Genomic DNA, 18,322 nt, shown 5'->3' with positions numbered 1-18,322 from the left:
CGGATGGGAGGCGGAGGTCCTCGCAGGTAGACGTCCCAGCCATGTTCGGAAGACACGTGGATTTCGGAGTAACGCGGCTACTTTTTGCTTCTTCACAGCGTCGGCATTCATTGATGACGTCCACTGTGGATGAGTTCTTAAAAACCAGAAGTGTAAACGCGTCATCCGCGATACCTTTGAGGATATACGCAACCTTTTCCGTTTCCTGCATCGTGTCATCGACTTTGAGACAAAGCGCGAGCACGTCCTGGATGTACGCCACATAGGACAAGCCTGAGCTGGAGGAATAAGACCACGAAGTGCGGACGTTCTTTGTGTCGGCTCTGTTACTTTCTTGTGCTTTGGCGGCTTATCGAACTTTTCGCGGAAATTCTTCTTACCAGCGATCTACGGAACCTACAAGAAACGATATCGGATTTCTGGCGTAGGCCCGTTTTTTTTTTATTTTTACGGACATTTGAAGTTCGAGCCCAGCGAGCTGAGCGCTAGCCCTAACCGAGCTCCAAACGTGAAGGGGCCGAGCCGAGGCCTAGGTAAGGCCGTAAGGCGCTCGCAAGCTAACATGAGCCTGGAAATGGAGACCGTGGACGATGTCCCTCCCGCGGATGAGCTCTCAAGCGGGGGAACATGGTTTATTCGGAAAAAAGGCCGTTTCACGCCCGAGCACGGCGACGCGCCGCCGTGCGCGAGCCGACGGAGAGCGGTACGAGGCCTAAACCCCGGCTGGGGAAGAAGCTGGCTGCAAGATCGGTCGAGAAGCAGCAGGCGGAGGTTCCGGAAAGTACTGAGGAAAATATTATTCGCCCGAAAGGAGGTATCAATCGCATTCTGGAGGAAGTTGGAAGACTGCGCATTGTTATGAACTCCAACCGGTGCCACCAGTGTTACGACTTCCAACCGGTGCCACCAGTGTTACGAACTTGCACCGCTGCACCACGATTACGGCTTTGTGGTCCCGTAGCGCTCTTCACCCGTTTCGTGACAGAGCGTTGGTAGCGAAGACTCCGAGCCTGGCGTCGATGAGAATAACAAAAGGGACTTTATACATTATATACAGGTTATCATACAGGACATAAACGGATCGGCACTGGGGCCGAGAGCTCACACAAACGCGACTGTTCTCGCACGACGGCGTCCGGCGAAAACGCGTGACACATCTCACCCCAGTCGGGAGCGACCCTCTCTCCAGGTGGGGTCGGCGGATCCTGTTTTCGAGGCGGCCTGTCGCGGCTTTTATAATCCCCGAGGACCATTGTCACTCAAACGGCCCAATACAAAGTCAGCACACGACGGTCGTCCGAGGGGTCCAACCAGCGACCGCGCTGGCCACCCGGTTCAAAGTTCGCGCGCGCGGTGACCTCCAGGCAAGGGAGGTGCGGCGCCGGGCCGTCTGGCACACGCGGACACGTCTAAACACGCTGCTTCGCCGAGGCTTCTCCCGCACGAAGGCGCAGCATCTTGACTTGTGAAGCGAGAATTATGGCGCTCGCAGGATAGATTCCGCATCTTGCAGATTCGGAATCCGGGCTTGTGGTAATGGCACAACAGCATCCCCGCCCTCAGATAAGGCGCCGGGAAGACGAGCTGCCTCCACGTGGCTCGGATGCCAGGCGCGCACGTTCGTCAGGCTCGTCCCAGTTCACGTCCAGTGTCGGGACGCCAGGTAACATCACGTGCCCAGGTCCGACTCGCCAGGACAGGAGCTCTGCTCACCACGTCGTCGCCAAGGCACCTTGACCAGCTCCGCTCGGGTCGTTCCTAAGACCTTGCTTCTCGCCACTGGTCCCGCTTGGTCGTTCTGCAGCTTGCAAAACCGACCGGCAAAAGGCAACACCCAACACGAACAAGTGCCCTCTGTCTCCCGTCAAACACCAGACAAGGCCATAATTCAAATCAACCTAACTAAATTGCTATCCCTCTTTTTGCTCCCGCTGCAACAAGAGGCAGGTGTGCGATCTAGTACACAAGGCTCAAACAACCAGTTTTCAAATTAACAACACAACAAAATAGAAACAATTATTAATCAGCAATAATAATGACAACTAGAATGGTCCCCTTGAAATCGCTTTGGACCGAAAACATACTTCTGAGGAAGCAAATGAGGTCATTCATTTTTCCCGGCGATATTTTCGCGGAATCCGAAGCTGCTTATATTTGCGACCCTGCTTATCCGTGTAGCGGCGGTACAATAAGCCAGATTCCTTGCCAAATGAAACCCCCTTTTCTTTCACTCCCCGTTTGACGCTCTTCCTCAGATCGGCTAGTGAACAATCTTCCTGTTGTTCGCGAATCCGAGTTTCCCTTTCAACTGCAGCCTGCTCCTGCCAGCTGGCGGAAACCGGAGCGAGTGTGGAGCCCGCGTCGCCTAATTGCGGCGTCGAGTCTATATCGCGGCTAGCACTGCACGCGTCACTCCCACTCACTTCCAGGACCCGCTCGCCTAGGCCAGCCTCCGAGCTCTGCCTCTCCCGTGACTGCTCGCCACTCAAGTTACCGTGATCGGTCCGTGTGCCGCACCGCCTTTCGCTCACCGACGCTAAGTCAAGTTCCCTCGACAGCGGGCGCGCTTTGGATCGCGTGGGGGCCATGTACGCCACGTCGGCAAAGAATGATTTGCCCTGATCCCTCAGCAGCTGCTCCGAGCTATTTGAGAAGAGGTAGGAAAATTGCTCCGGGAGGGCGGCTGACACAGCGGCTTCGGTGTTAAGTTTCCCAAATTCTCCTTCAATGCTAACCGTTGCGATCGGTAAACAGACACTCTCCTTCTCGGCCACTTGCCGTATCCTAACGCACTCTCCCGTAAAATCACTCGAGGAGACGAAAGACGGGTGAACAACGTCCATAGTTGCTGCAGAGTCCCGCAGTGCTCGGCACTTCTTGCCGTTTACCTTAATTTCCTGCACATAGGGCTCCAATAGACGTATGTTTTTGTGAGTTTCCTGTATCGTTGCAAAAGCAATTCTCTCTGGGCAGCTTGCAGCGATGTGCCCTTGCTTTTTGCAATTGTAGCAGGTTAACGGTCTCCGTTTTTCAAAAGAACGCGTCATTTCGTTTCGCTGTTTCGGACCATCGTCATCATTCTGAGATGCATTCTGTCCATCCCTTACAGTTTCTTTGGGAAGGGACTCGTCGTCCCGAAACTCGCGACGCGTGATTTCCTTCCGTTCGTCGGGCTTCCCGTAAAACCCATCTCTTCTATCTGCTTTTTCTATGCGCACTGCCTTGCTGTGCAAGCTGCGGCGGGTGTAATACTCTTCCGCTAACTCTGCTGCCTTGTTTAGCTTAACCTCCTTTAGCCTATCTTGCAGCCAGAGCCGGACATCCTCATCAATGCAACGGTAGAACTGCTCCAACGCGATACATTCGACAATTTTGTCGCGGTCGTCGTAAACCTCTTCGCCCTTCAGCCATTCCACCAAGTCGGCTTTTAGACGAAACGCGAAGTCAACATTCGACTCCTTACCCTTTTTTGCATACCGGAACCTCTGCCGGAAAGCTTCGGGCGACAATTTGTACTTCCGCAGTAGCGCTTCCTTCACATCACTGTAGCTCTCAAACGCCTCTTTCGATAAGCAAGTGATTACGTCTGATGCCTCCCCAGGAAGCAGCGCTAACAGATTCTGTGCCCAAAGGGATCGCTCAATGCTATTCCGTTCACACACGTGCTCAAATTTCACGAGGTATTTGGCCATATCCTCTCCGACGACAAAGGGTGGAAGCTGATCTCGTATTCTTGGAACATTAGAAGTAAGACTAGGCGCTGGCGAGCTATTTCGGGTCTCCAACTCTTTCATTTTAAGCTCGTGCTCACGAATCTCTCTCCTTTCCTCCTTTTCCTCCTCGCGACGTTGCTGTTCTCTCCTTTCCTCCTCGCGACGTTGCTGTTCTCTCCTTTCCTCCTCGCGACGTTGCTGTTCTCTCCTTTCCTCCTTTTCCTCTTTTTCCCGTCGTTCATTTTCCTTCCTCTCCTGCTCGCAACGTTCCTTCTCCTCCCTTTCCCGACGTTCATTGATACCCGCCCAGGCCTCAGCGGCTTCCTCAGCCGTTACGTCCCCGGTCCTCATGACCTCAAGGATCGCATTCTTTCTTTTGGTTGAGCCCAACTCAATGCCCAACTCCTCACAAATTTCGAGAAGTTCCTTCACCTTGTACTTCTCCATCGTTCACACTGTCCTCCTGCTGTTTACCCTTTTTGAATATACCTGCCGTACGCTACTATAATGCTACTAGTAAGACATATGCAAGTATTTCACACACTGCCCTGTCTACCCCCTCAGCATCCCCTGGTTTTCAAAACACTCTTACTAGGCTTGAAACACACAAGGTTATCACAATGCAACACCAAATCCTTCCCTAAGCTACTATAACCTGTGTCAGAGAAAGTCTGGTGTTTGAGGTAAACTTCAGGCACTCACCGCGCCGAGGTAGCTGATGCCGGTCAATCCCGTAGCTGCCATCCAGTGTTATGAACTCCAACCGGTGCCACCAGTGTTACGACTTCCAACCGGTGCCACCAGTGTTACGAACTTGCACCGCTGCACCACGATTACGGCTTTGTGGTCCCGTAGCGCTCTTCACCCGTTTCGTGACAGAGCGTTGGTAGCGAAGACTCCGAGCCTGGCGTCGATGAGAATAACAAAAGGGACTTTATACATTATATACAGGTTATCATACAGGACATAAACGGATCGGCACTGGGGCCGAGAGCTCACACAAACGCGACTGTTCTCGCACGACGGCGTCCGGCGAAAACGCGTGACACATCTCACCCCAGTCGGGAGCGACCCTCTCTCCAGGTGGGGTCGGCGGATCCTGTTTTCGAGGCGGCCTGTCGCGGCTTTTATAATCCCCGAGGACCATTGTCACTCAAACGGCCCAATACAAAGTCAGCACACGACGGTCGTCCGAGGGGTCCAACCAGCGACCGCGCTGGCCACCCGGTTCAAAGTTCGCGCGCGCGGTGACCTCCAGGCAAGGGAGGTGCGGCGCCGGGCCGTCTGGCACACGCGGACACGTCTAAACACGCTGCTTCGCCGAGGCTTCTCCCGCACGAAGGCGCAGCATCTTGACTTGTGAAGCGAGAATTATGGCGCTCGCAGGATAGATTCCGCATCTTGCAGATTCGGAATCCGGGCTTGTGGTAATGGCACAACAGCATACACGTCTACCTGGCCCAGGCAGCCGGGGTCGACCCGGAGGCTGCAGGCGAAGACGTAGGATCGCCAAACCTGGCGCAGCAGTCGATCATGATAGCTATACGCTAGACGCGGCACGGGCAAGCAAGTACGCTGCGATCACGGCTCTGCGGGTCGGTGGATCGATGGTCGAGACGAAGGCGTATATTGCCATGCCGTAAAACGGAGGGAAAGGAGTGATCCACAACGTCCCGCTGGATACAACTCACGAGGAAATCCTCGATGCACGTAGAAGAAATAAGAAAAACTCGTCGATCATAGGAGTCAGAAGACTTGGGGTGAAATCCAAATCTGTATTGATCCTGTTTGAAGAATGGAAAGTGCCGATGGAAGTTTACCTCCGGTGCTTCCCCACACGCTGCTACCTATACAAGAAAAAATATGAAGTGTGCGTCACCTGCGGAAAACTTGGACATCGGGCGGACGTTTGCCCGAACCCCGACGACGTCAGGTGTCGGGTGTACGGAGCCGAAAACCCGCAACCAAATCACAGCTGCGAGCCTCGATGCCTGCTATGCAAGAAAGACCACCGCCTAGGCGACAAGTGCCGGGAGATACATCGCACGCCGTATATCATCAATAAAAAATTATGGGAGAAGATGGAACAAGAGAAGCTCCAGGCGCAAGCCGCCACTCAAGGCAAGCCCCAGGCCACCACCTCGGCACTTAGAGAGGAGCACCGAGGCAGAGCAAGGGATGCTACCAGAGACGAGGCGGGGCAGTAGTTGAGAGCGAGATCTAGATCGAGACTCGGAAGGAGGTCCAATTCGTGGTCCGGAGGGGGCCGCCAGCATACTCCAGCCAAGGGGCCTGCTGACCCGGGCTGAGGACCTGCTAACCAGGGCCGGGGACCCGGCTTGCCGCCCAGGGACCCCAAGGACCCGTGGGGGAAAAAGAAGAAAGAAGAAAATACCAACTTGGAAAGCTTTGGTAGCAAGGGCTCCCAGGCTGAGAAAGATTAGATTAGCTTACTTAAGAAAGAAACAGAGGAGCACAAGAAAGCAAACATGAGGTTAGAACGATTGCTGAGGGAAACCCAAAATCAGCTGATTGCACTAAAGACAGAGAAAGGGCTCCCAAAAGCGGCTCCCGAAGCGGCTCCCAAAAAATGCCACCCCCAAGCCACTCCTCCAGCTTCTGGGCCAGCTGCATCTGGACAGGAGGAAGAGGATATGAATGTTGATTTTACGAGACAACCCCCTTCCAAACGCAAGGCCGGGGAAACCGACCCGCTGGCGAGGTGGCAAAAGAAAATTGAAACGTGGCTGATGAAAATGGACAAGGAGAGCGAAACTATGAAAGCAGGACAGCTACAGAATGGAGGAGCAATTGCGCTATTACAGGCACAAGTAAACCAACAGTCTTGCAAGACAGACGCCCTAAGCACGTCGATGGATACCTTAGGCACGTCAACAGCTAGGCTGTGCGAGAAAATTGGGGCAATAGAAGCGATTCTTAATAGAAATGGATAAAGACTCGGGTAAGAAAAATGCGTTCACATTCTGGCAGTGGAATTGTAGCGGGTACCAGAGGAAAAGAACGTTGCTGCAACAATACCTCGAGCTCCAACAGGAAGCACCCGTAGCCATAGCTATGCAGGAAACGGGTAAGGCCCCTGTTAGATTATCGGGCTACCAAAGCTTTGACAGCGGCAAGGAGGATAAATGCCGAGTCGCCACCTTTGTAAAGCGAAACAATGCAACCATAGTCCATGATGTCTCCCCGTGCGAGGCAGAGACTGTTCTCGTTGAAATTATTGTAGGAAAGAAAAATAGAGATAGCATATTCCTGCTGAACGTGTACAGCACACTCAGGCAGAAGAAAATTAAATTCATTACATTATTCCGCAAAGCACTGAAAGCCGCAGATGGGAGACCTCTCATCATTATGGGAGACTTCAACGCGGCTCATGAGGAATTGGGATATACATACAGAGACCCCAAAGGTAGACGAATTTGGGAGGATATACAAACGCTAGGGCTTACTCTACATACTGATCCATACGTCCCTACACGCACAGGCAACAGTATAACCAAGGACACTGCACCCGACATCACGATGAGCCATATGGCGGGAACAGTAACGTGGAGAAGCACAGGACAAAAATCTAGGCAGCGATCACTTCATTATTTCGCTCACGCTAGGAAAAGGCGTCAAGGCTCGCCTCATCAAAAAGCCAAAATTAAAGGAGTGGGATAAATTCAGAGAGACAAGAAAGGAGGCCTCGCTGCCGGACGATATCTACAATATAGACGAGTGGACACACCTCCTTAAAACTCACACAGGGCAAGCGACTACCACTACAGAGGATGAGGACGCACCTCCAGCGCTAGACAGCAAACTGCTCAACAATTGGAGCAGAAAGAGTAACCTGGAGAAAAGACTCAAGGCACAAAGACGGAAAAAGAATATCGGGCGCGAACTAGCCAGACTCAACAAAGAAATCGAAAGATTTGCGATTAAGCTCAACGAGCAGAATTGGTTCAGCAAGTGCGATGAGATGAAAGCCAATATGAGTCTCTTAAAAACCTGGAGCCTTCTCAGACATCTCATCGATCTTAGGAAATCAAAAATGCAAGCGAGCACAAACCAGGTGAGAGCGAGGCATGGCTTCGTAGGCACAGATGACGAGCTCTTTAGCGAGCTCCAAGAGACATATCTTGGAAAAGCAGATAGCGAGGTGTTTAAGGATTACGAAGGACCTCCCAACCCAGATCTCGATGCCCCCATCACCACGACAAAGGTTAGAGCAGAACTGAATAACCTCAAAAAGAGATCCGCCCCCGGTCCGGACGGGATAACAAACACAGCTCTCAGGAATCTAGACGATAAGTCCATCATCGCACTAACTAAATACATGAACGAGGTGTGGGAGAAAGGAGAACTCCCAAAGACATGGAAACAGGCGGACGACGTAGTCTTCATTCCAAAGCCTGGCAAAGTACCCAGCTTGAACAACATGCGATCAATGTCCCTCACCTCATGTGTAGGGAAATTGATGGATCATGTTGTTCAAACGAAACTGACCAGGTACACAGAGGAGAACGATTTCTGGTCTCATGAAATGGTTGGATTCAGGCCAGGGCTCAGTACACCAGATGTCATGCTCAGACTTAAGCATGACATCTTAGATACGACTCAACTGACACCAGGGCGATCCTGGGCCTCGACCTCACCAACGCATTTGACAACGTTAGCCACAAGGCTATCTTGGCAGGCCTCGAAAAGATAGGTGCGGGAGATAGGGCATATGCATACGTCAAAGTCTTTCTGTCACAAAGGGAGGAGAATATAACATTTCTGGATGTAAAGTCCCCTCCCGTCACACTTGGGAGCAAGGGGACCCCGCAAGGGTCGGTGCTATCATCCTTCCAATTTAGCATAGCGATGAGGGGTCTCCCGGCGGAACTCAATAAGAATAAATCGATAAAATTTAGCATGTACGCAGATGATATCAACATCTCGGTTAACAGTGGGAGTGACGCAGTCATCGAATTTAAACTACAGATAGCGGCGAATATGGTGGAAGAGTATGCGGCCTGCAGAGACTTGACGTGCTCGCCACAGAAATCGGAGCTATTAATCATTGAGCCAAATATAAAAGGAGAGGCGCTGGGGTCATCAGACCCATCAATGTTTTCGTAAGCGGCAATGAGGTTCCCATGGTGGAGGAAATCAGAATTATGGGCATGTATATCCAGAGAAATGGATATAACCTCACAACAATCAAGAAGTTAGAAGGATACGCGGCGCAGGTCACGGGGATATTTAGGAGAGAAGAGAATAGAATTTATTGATAGGAAAGACAGAGAGGTCGACCTGAGCTAGTACGCTCTAGTCTGCTACTCTGTACTGGGGAAGAGGGAAGGGGAGTGAAAGTATTGGGATGGATGACGATGATAAGAGAAGTGGTGAGTGCTTATGTACGTGAGACAGTTGCCTCGCTAGAGCCGCTCGTCGAGCTTGGTGTCCTGCAGGAACTTCAACAATACTTTTGTGGCACGCATTGAAATTGCAGTGTCAGGCCATGGGCCGAGAATAGCTTCCTCCGAAAGTAGTTGTCTGCCAACGCTGGCTAGGAAACTGTCTAACGTCCTTCGCTCCAGCATATATGCTGGGCAGTCGCACAGTACGTGTTGCAGAGTTTCGGGCATCTGGCAGTGTACGCAATCAGGGCTGTTAGATTGGCCGATGAGGTGTGCGTAGCGACGGGTGAAAGCAACGCCGAGCCGAATCCTGTGTAGCAATGATGTTTTGCTCCGTGTAAGCTTCGGGGACAAACAGAATTTACCGTCTGGGTCAATCATACGTAGACGTCTGTGAATGTTATCAGAGTGGGCTCTGTAAGCCTTTGTAAGGTCCTGCATGAGTGCCTTGATCATGGAATTGGTGTCAGGTCGCGAGTAGGCAATCCGTACTTCATCACAGGAAGGGGAGGCCGATCTTGCCTCACTGTCAGCGAGTTCATTACCAAAAACACCACAATGGCTAGGCACCCATTGAAAGGTGATCACGTGGCCACTTAACTCGGCACTGTGATAAAGTTCGACGATTTCCAGCACGAGCAGATAGTATGGTCCTTTGTTTAAAAAGTATTTTAGCGCCTGTAGCGCTGATTTGGCATCGCACAATATTGTCCATTTATGGGGTGTCTGCGTTCTCATAAAACGGACAGCCTCCAGTATTCCCGCAAGTTCCGCTGCCGTAGATGTCGATTTGAGGTCTAATCGAAATCGTTGAGTAATTCCAAGTTGTGGGATGACAAATGCGGCCGTTGTGGCAGATGGCGTGACCGAACCATCGGTATATACTTCTACAGTCCCACTATATAAAGTAAATATATGGGACAGGGTGAGCTGCTTCAAGCCAATGGAGGAAACGTGAGATTTCTTCCTAATTCCGGGTATCTGAAGCCTCACTAGTGGTCTTGGCAATGTCCATGGAGGTGTCGCGGGGATTACCTGGAATCTTGCAGGTACAATGCTTGCGTGACATGCAATAGCTTTAGAAAAAGCACAGTCAAGGTTGATGCTTGGAAGCGTTGACAGTGGATGGCGTGAGTGTCTGGTTAGCAGGCGAAGATAGGTTCGCACAGGTTCACAAGACCTGTATATGTCGATAGGACAAGCCCGTGCTTCCGCTATTGTGCCCTTAGTTGACGTGCAGCGTGGCAAGCCAAGACATATCCGTAGTGCTTGAGCCTGAAGGCTCTCCAGCGTGCGTATACAAGATGACCCCATGTTAGATAACACAGGCATGCTGTAGCGTATGTAGCCCACAAAAAGTGCCTGGTACACTTGGAGCAAACTTCGCTCAGAGGGGCCCCATCTCAGTCCTGATATTACACGAAGAACGTGTATGAAGTTGGTCAGTTTAGCCCTAAGCGCAGTAACATGTTTGGTTCAAGAAAGACTGCGGTCTATTATCACGCCAAGAAATCTGTGGTGGGTGACTAAAGGGAGCGCCGTTCCGTCGACAACGATTGGATAATTTGACATCGATTTGCGCGTAAATGCCATGACTGCACACTTAGTAGCTGAGAGTTGCAGGCCTCTACGGCGCAAGTACTTCGCCGTTATGGTAACCGCATGTTGAAGCCTTGCACGCACTTGTGGACGTGTGACCCCAGATGACCAAATACAGATATCATCCGCGTACGTACTGATACGCGCTGTTTCAGGTAGCTCGTCTGCAAGGCCCACCAGTATCATATTGAACAATACTGGGCTAAGGACACCACCCTGCGGATCACCCCTGCGAACTTCATGTCTATCAGTCTCGCCATCCGAAGTGGACATGAAAATGGTGCGGCCACTGAGGTAACTCTGCAGCCACGCATACATCCGGCCACCAACACCAATATCCTCAAGCGCCTGAAGAATCGAATGGTGGAAGACGTTGTCGTAGGCACTTTTGATGTCCAGAAATATTGCGCATACCAGGCGACGGCGTCTCTTTTCCTGTTGAACAGAAGATACTAGGTCGATCACACCGTCAATGGATGATCGGCCTCTTCTGAATCCATTGATGAAATCAGGAAGTCCACCACTTTTCTCGAGTAGCCATTCCAGTCTGCTCAGTACCATTCGCTCCATCACTTTACCGACACAGCTTGCCAAGGCTATTGGTCGATAATGTGAGAGATCCTGCGGGCATTTCCCAGGTTTTAGCAAAGCCACAAGACGACTGCACTTCCAGTGATTAGGCACAGTTTCTGTGTCCCACGTAGAGTTGTAGAGCGCCAGGAGAATCTCTCGAGCTTCTACTCCAAGATGACAAATCGCGGAGTATGTGATTCCGTCTGGTCCTGGACAAGTTGATCGGCGGGAAGAAGATATCGCAGCGTCGAGCTCGTGCATGGTAAAAGGCGCGTCCAGACGGTGATCACTAGATGACGGGAAAGTCAGTCGTGAATGAGTTGGTACATCGTTCGAGGAGCTCACGAGTAATTTGCAAAAGTCATCGGCGACCTCAACCTCACGCCGGCCTTGCCCTATGGCCACAGCACTGAACGGTATTTAGGAGAGTTGCACTCAAAGGCAGGGGCCTCAAAGAGAACAGCCTCCTAGCTCATACTCATGCAAGCCTTTATTACCAGCCGAATAACGTATGCCACACCGTATCTTGTGTTTAAACAACAAGACAAAGAGAAAATAGATGCTATCATTAGGAAGAGCGTTAAGAGAGCCCTAGGGCTCCCAGACACGACCTCGACAGACCTCCTCCTCAAAATGGGGGTTCACAACACGCTAGATGAGCTCACTGAGGCAGTACGAGTGTCTCAGTTGGAAAGATTAAGCCAGTCCAAAACAGGGAGAAAAATCACGGAACGGGTAGGAATCCAATGCGATAGGGGTGCCCTGACTGGCAAGAGAGACATTCCGTTGGACGTGCGTAAACGCTTCCGAATTGTCCCCCTACCTAAAAATATGCATCCTATCTACAACAAAGAGAGGAGAGCTCACAGGGCTAAGGCTATAGTAAATAAATTTAAAAACACACCGGCGCAAAAAGTAGCGTACGGGGACGCCGCTTGCGGCAGAGACGGGGCTGCGGTATAGACGGTGGTTGATGGCGACGGGTGCGTTAAGATAGCGTGCTCCACGTGCACTAGGAACGCCCGTACAGCCGAGGAGGTTGCAGCAGCGTTCGCTTGTGCGGGTACAAAAGTGGGAGTTATATTATGCGATAACAAATTAACTATCCGAAATTTTAACAAAGGGAGAATCTAGGAAGAGGCCCTCTAAATTCAACTCAAAAGCCCTCCTAGGAGGGACATAACCGTTATTTGGGTTCCGGCCCATGAAGAAGTCCCAGGTAACGAAGCCGTTCACGAGCTCGCCCGAGCACTCTACCACCGGGCAACTAACTCTAGAGCAGCCAGTTCCAGGGTTCAAAGATAGCATCATCACGTACAGGGAAATTGTAGATCATCACAAAGCCGAAAGAAGAATCTTTCCGCCTCCGCATCGGTCTCTATCTCTGGAGGACGCTCGCATTTGGCGGCGCCTCCAGGGCAACAATTATGCATCACCATATTGGATCTACTTAACCCAGACGAGCGACTATAACAACGCCCTCTGCGAAATTTGTAAGGAGAAAGATACTCTAGATCATGTACGTAATATGAGAATGTGGTGGCTCCCCTGGGGCCAAGGAAAAAATGGACAGTAGAGAAGCCTGGGAGGCCTTGCTCCAGAGCGAGGCTGAAGACGACCAGCGTCGAGCAATCCACCTGGCCGTTGAGGCTGTGAAGACTCACCGCGCTCAACGTGCGGGGACTGCTTCGTAATCCCCCCTACCTGGGTGTAGGGTAAGAGGCGGTCACCCTAGTTCAGTGGAATATTAAAGTTTTCAATCAATCAAATAAAGCCTGAACTCGGCATGCAAGTTCTTTCTGCGCAGTACGACGGCGTCCAATGGGCTTGCCGAACAGATCAATGAGCTTTCGCTTACATACCTCCCAGTTCGTAAGCTCCTGTTCGGGGTTCAGAAACCACACTTGTGCCGTGCCCGTCAGGTAAGATATGATGTTCGCTAGCGTCAGAGTAGGGTCCTAGTTGTTGTGCTCACCCGTTCGTACAGTTGAAGCCAATCTTCGACGTCGGTGTTATCAGAACCGGAAAAGGTACCTGGGTCACGCGTTTGTGTGAAGACGACGGGGCGGTTGGCGGCGGATGGTTGAGGGACGGTTGGCGGCCTGCTTGAAGCATCCTCGTCTCCGCCGTGCGCTCGCATTGTAAATGTCGCCAAGGAGCGTCCGCTGCGTAGATCGGTCTTGATACGTGAAAACCCCGCACTCTCTACCAAAATGTTACGGGGAGAAAAGACGCTTGACGTGATAGTGTACACGTGTCAATATTTTTACATGATATAAACAACGGGCAGAAGACAGGCACACAAGATGGAGCCCTTGCGCACGACAATCCTCTCCGCATCGTTCGCTGCTGCAGCGCCTCGTAGCAGTGTATATATATATATATATATATATATATATATATATATTGTAACGTAGATTGAAGACGGAGTCTTACAAAATAGACACTTCGCTTTAATGGCGGGCCGGAAGAAGAGCGTGCAGCTTACGCGCTTCGTCGTCTTTCATTGCGCCCGCCTTTGTGCGCGCCGTACCGCGGTGCGAGAGCCCCACATCATTGTGTCAATTGCACCCTATGCGAAAAGCGACCGTCTCGGTCGCATGAGAAAATTCTTTCAGTGACGACAAGAAATGGAGCTCCTCAGGTGCATCTCGGCGTTCACGTACGCGCATAGTATGGTTTCATGCGCACTACATGAACGACTTCAGCGCGAGGACGACGACGGGGCGGACCGGGGTCAGAACTGCGGGGGACGACTTCGTAGGTCACGTCACTGAGGCGGCATGTAACCTTGTAGGGACCAAAATACCGGCGGAGCAACTTTTCCGAGAGTCCACGGCGACGGATGGGCGTCCAGACCCACACGAAGGCGCCGCTATTGTAATGGACGTCGCGTCGACCCTGATTGTATCGAAGGGTGTCGGTATGCCATTGGCTCCCGATACGATGCCGAGCAAGCTGGTGTGCTTGTTCGGCTCTTTGTACGAACTCTTCTACGTGTTCGCTGGTCGGGCTATTATCAGCCAGAGGTAGCATGGCGTCAAGCGTGGACGTGACGTGGCACCCGTATACAAGTTCGAATGGCGTAAACTGTGTAGTCTCCTGTACAGCAGTGTAATACGCGAAGGTCACATAGGGTAAAATCGCGTCCCACGTCGTTTGCTCTACGTCGATATAAATGGAGAGCATATCAGCCAGCGTTCTGTTCAGACCTCAAACCAATGGGTTAACGGAACGTTAACCCATTGGTTTGAGGGTGATACGCGTGCTCTTGCGGTGAGAGCAATGCGTCAGCAGGAGAACATCCTGCATAAGTTCGACTGTAAATGCTGTACCGCGGTCGGTGATGACAACAGACGGTGCACCATGTCGTAGGACGATGTGGCGTACAAAGAACTTGGTGACTTCATACGAGTTTGCTTGCGGAATAGCTTCGGTTTCGGCGTATCGGTTAAGTAGTCGGTAGCGACGACTATCCATTTCTTGCGCGATGAGGTCACTGGGAATGGTCCAAGTAGATCCATTCCTATTTGTTGGAACGGTGCTTGAGGAAGGTCCACAGGGTGGAGAAAGCCAGCCGGTTTAACTGGTGGTTTCTTGCAGCGCTGACAATCGCGGCAGGTCTTCACGTACCGTTTGACAGAAGAATAAAGCCGGGGCCACTAATACTTCTATCGTATCCTTGCTAATGTTTTAGAGAATCCCAGGTGTCCCGCGCATGGCTCATCATGGCAGGCTTGCAAAATATCTTAGCGCAGCGCCGACGGCACGACAAGGAGGTACGTATTGGGACCGCTTCCGCAGTTTTTCCTGTAAAGGACCTTGTTCTGCAATAGTACGATGATAAGTCGCGCGGGAGCGAACGGGGAAAACACCTTCAACTCCTTGAATGTGCTAGATCAGCGGCAGCAGCTCGCGGTCAGCGCACTGGTGCTCAGCCATCTTTACGGCGTCGATATAACGCCGACAAATGGCAAGTCATGGTCAGGGTCCGATGATGTCGTAGGGAGTGGTGCACGTGACAAACAGTCAGCGTCGCTGTGCTTCCTCCCAGATCGGTAGACAACTGTTATGTCATGCTCTTGTAAGCGCAGGCTCCAACGGGCTAGTCTGCCTGAAGGATCCTTCAGGTTGGCAAGCCAGCACAGGGCGTGGCGATCACTGACAGCCTTAAAGGGTCTACCGTACAAGTAGGTTCGGAATTTACCAATTGCCCACACAACCACTAAGCATTCCTTTTCAGTGGTTGAGTAGTTTTTCTCAGCCTTGGTGAGACTGCGGCTTGCATAAGCAATGGGGCGTTCCGCACCAGCTTGCCAGTGCACAAGAACTGCACCCAAGACTCGTATTGCTGGCGTCAGTATGGATTTCAGTGTCAGCGCCTTCGTCGAAATGAGCAAGTATTGAGGCCGCTTGCAAACGCTTGCGCAATTCATTGAACGACTGCTGCTGCTCGTCCGCCCAAATGAAAGGCACATCGTCGCGTGTAAGCCGTGTCAGAGGCTCAGCAATTCTCGAGAATCCCTCGACGAAGCGCCTATAATATGCGCACAAACAAAGGAAGCGTTGGACAGCCTTCTTGTCTGTGGGTGGCGAAAACTCGGCGACGGCAGCTAACTTGTCGGAGTCTGGTCTGACGCCTGTACGACCGACGACATGGCCAAGACATTTGAGCTCGTGGAACCCCAAGTAGCATTTTTCAGGCTTGATAGTAAGGCCAGCAGTACAGATCGCAGCGAGGACACTCTCGAGTCGTGCGAGATGTTCGTCAAACGTGCTCGAGAACACGACGACGTCGTCCAAGTATATGAGGCAGGTTTGCCATTTGAGTTCAGCAAGCACGGTATCTATCATCCGCTAAAAGTTGGCAGGTGCGGAACAGAGACCGAAGGGGAGAACTTTGAACTCATAAATCCCGTCGGGTGTCACAAACGCTGTCTTTTCACGATCCTGTTCATCAACTTCGATTTGCCAATACCTTGATTTAAGATCCAACGAAGAAAAAAACTTGGCATGCTGTAGACGATCCAATGCGTAGTCGATGCGTGGCAATGGATAAACATCGCGTTTAGCGACACGGTTCAACTTTCTATAATCTACGCAGAAGCGTAGTGTGTTGTCTTTTTTTCTGACTAACACTACAGGGTAGGCCCACGGGCTTGTGGAGGGCTGGATCAAGTCGTCTTGGAGCATCTCTTTCACATGATGCTTGATCGCTCCCTTTTCCACTGGAGACACTCTGTAAGGCTGCTGACGAACAAGACGTGCCGACTCATCCGTAATAATGCGGTGCTTTGTGGTGGACGTGCGCCGTACTTTGGACAACGTTGAAAAACAGTCCGCAAATTCATTGACGAGACTCAGTAGACGGTCTTTCTGATGGTGTGGGAGAGCAGCGTTAACGTGAATCCGTTCTTTTAGACTGGGTAACTCAGATTGCTGAAATGATGCGATTTCCAATGTGCCAATGTCCGTAACATCACTGATTTTGCGAAGAAATGCGATTGTCGTTCCTTACGGTACATGCCGATACTCGTCGCTGAAGTTTGTTAGCAAAACAACTGAACATTTGTTTCGCACCTGAAGAAGACCTCTGGCCATGCAAATGTGGCGCTCAAGAAGCAGGGGGATGTTTGCCTCAGCAATTCCTTCGGCGTCGTCTTCCATGTCGATATCGGACAAGGGTGAGCACGATGCTCTTGGGTGGCAACGTGACGCGATCGTCAGCAACGCGAAGCGCGATGTCACGGTCGTTGTCATTACTGTACGCTATGGCTTGCATAGTAGCGAAGCTGACTCTGGACTCTCGCAGGTCGATGATGGCTCCGTTCGCCTGAAGGAAATCCATGCCGAGTATAAGGTCCTTTGAACATTCAGGAAGAATGACGAAGTCGCCGATGTACGTGAAGCCCTGAATGTTGACTTGTGCTGTGCACCGGCCCATTGGAGTTATGAGGTGCCCTCCTGCAGTACGAATCTGACTTCCGGTCAATTGCGTCGAAACTTTGTTCAGTATACGAGCGAGATTCTGGCTAATAACAGACGTGTCCGCACCCGGGTCGATTAACGCCGTGACTACGTGGTCATCTATGGTAACTGGTACTTCGCAAGACACTGACACCGAACTACACTGCTTTCTCTGTGTCTCAATTACGTCATTTCGCGGTGGTCGTAGTGGAGGATCTTCAGTGTTCGCAATGTCAGTGACCTCACCTCCGCAGGTCGCTGGACTCACTTTTCTCGGCAGGCAGGGCTGGGTGAGTGGAAGACCTGTATCGGGCAGCTCACGGTGACCGGGGGTCAAGGAATCGGGGGCCAAACAAGATCCTGGCGTCCGCGAGGTAGGCTGCAATCTCCAGGGGGCGTTCACCATTGCGCGTGCACGGCGCATTCAGTGAAAATCCACGGAGCCCAGCTCGCCGGTAAGGACACCCACGCCCTGTAGAGGTGATCGGCTTCACCGCAATGAAAACACAAGGGCCTCCGGTCTGCAGTGCGCCATACGTCGCTCTTGCGGGGTGGTCTTGTATCAGTCATGAATGGCGTGCGGCGAGTCCTGAAGTCGTTAGTTGCTTGTTCAACGGCATGCACACCATGATAGTCCGGGAAGTCACGCGCATCGTGAACAGTGGGAGACAAGGAACTTCGCGCAGCTTCCGCATACGACATGCGAGGCTGTGGCTGCCGTACCTCGTACTGCGGTGTCTCGCTGCGCCCCGAGACTTGTACTGCCTGCCTGATTTCTTCCCGGACGACCTCAGCCAGAGCGAGTCGTGGTACCGATTCCAGAGCCACCTGAAGCTTTTGGAGCTCTTCTCGAACAACAAGCCTAATGAGTTCCCGCAAGGCGTCGGTACTGTCCAAGAGTACAGCGAGAGGGTCACGCGATAGGGTTGACACGTCGCGGTTTTACTGCCGTGTTCGCTGCTGCAGCGCCTTTATTTGATATGGCTTCCGCGAGAAACTCTGCAACGGTCTTTGGTGGGTTGCGTATTAGGCCACCGAATAACTCTTGCTTGACACCGCGCA

This window comes from Dermacentor albipictus, chromosome 5 (assembly GCF_038994185.2).
Source record: "Dermacentor albipictus isolate Rhodes 1998 colony chromosome 5, USDA_Dalb.pri_finalv2, whole genome shotgun sequence".
Lineage (NCBI taxonomy): Eukaryota > Metazoa > Arthropoda > Arachnida > Ixodida > Ixodidae > Dermacentor > Dermacentor albipictus.
Note: the sequence above shows the minus strand (reverse complement) of the source record.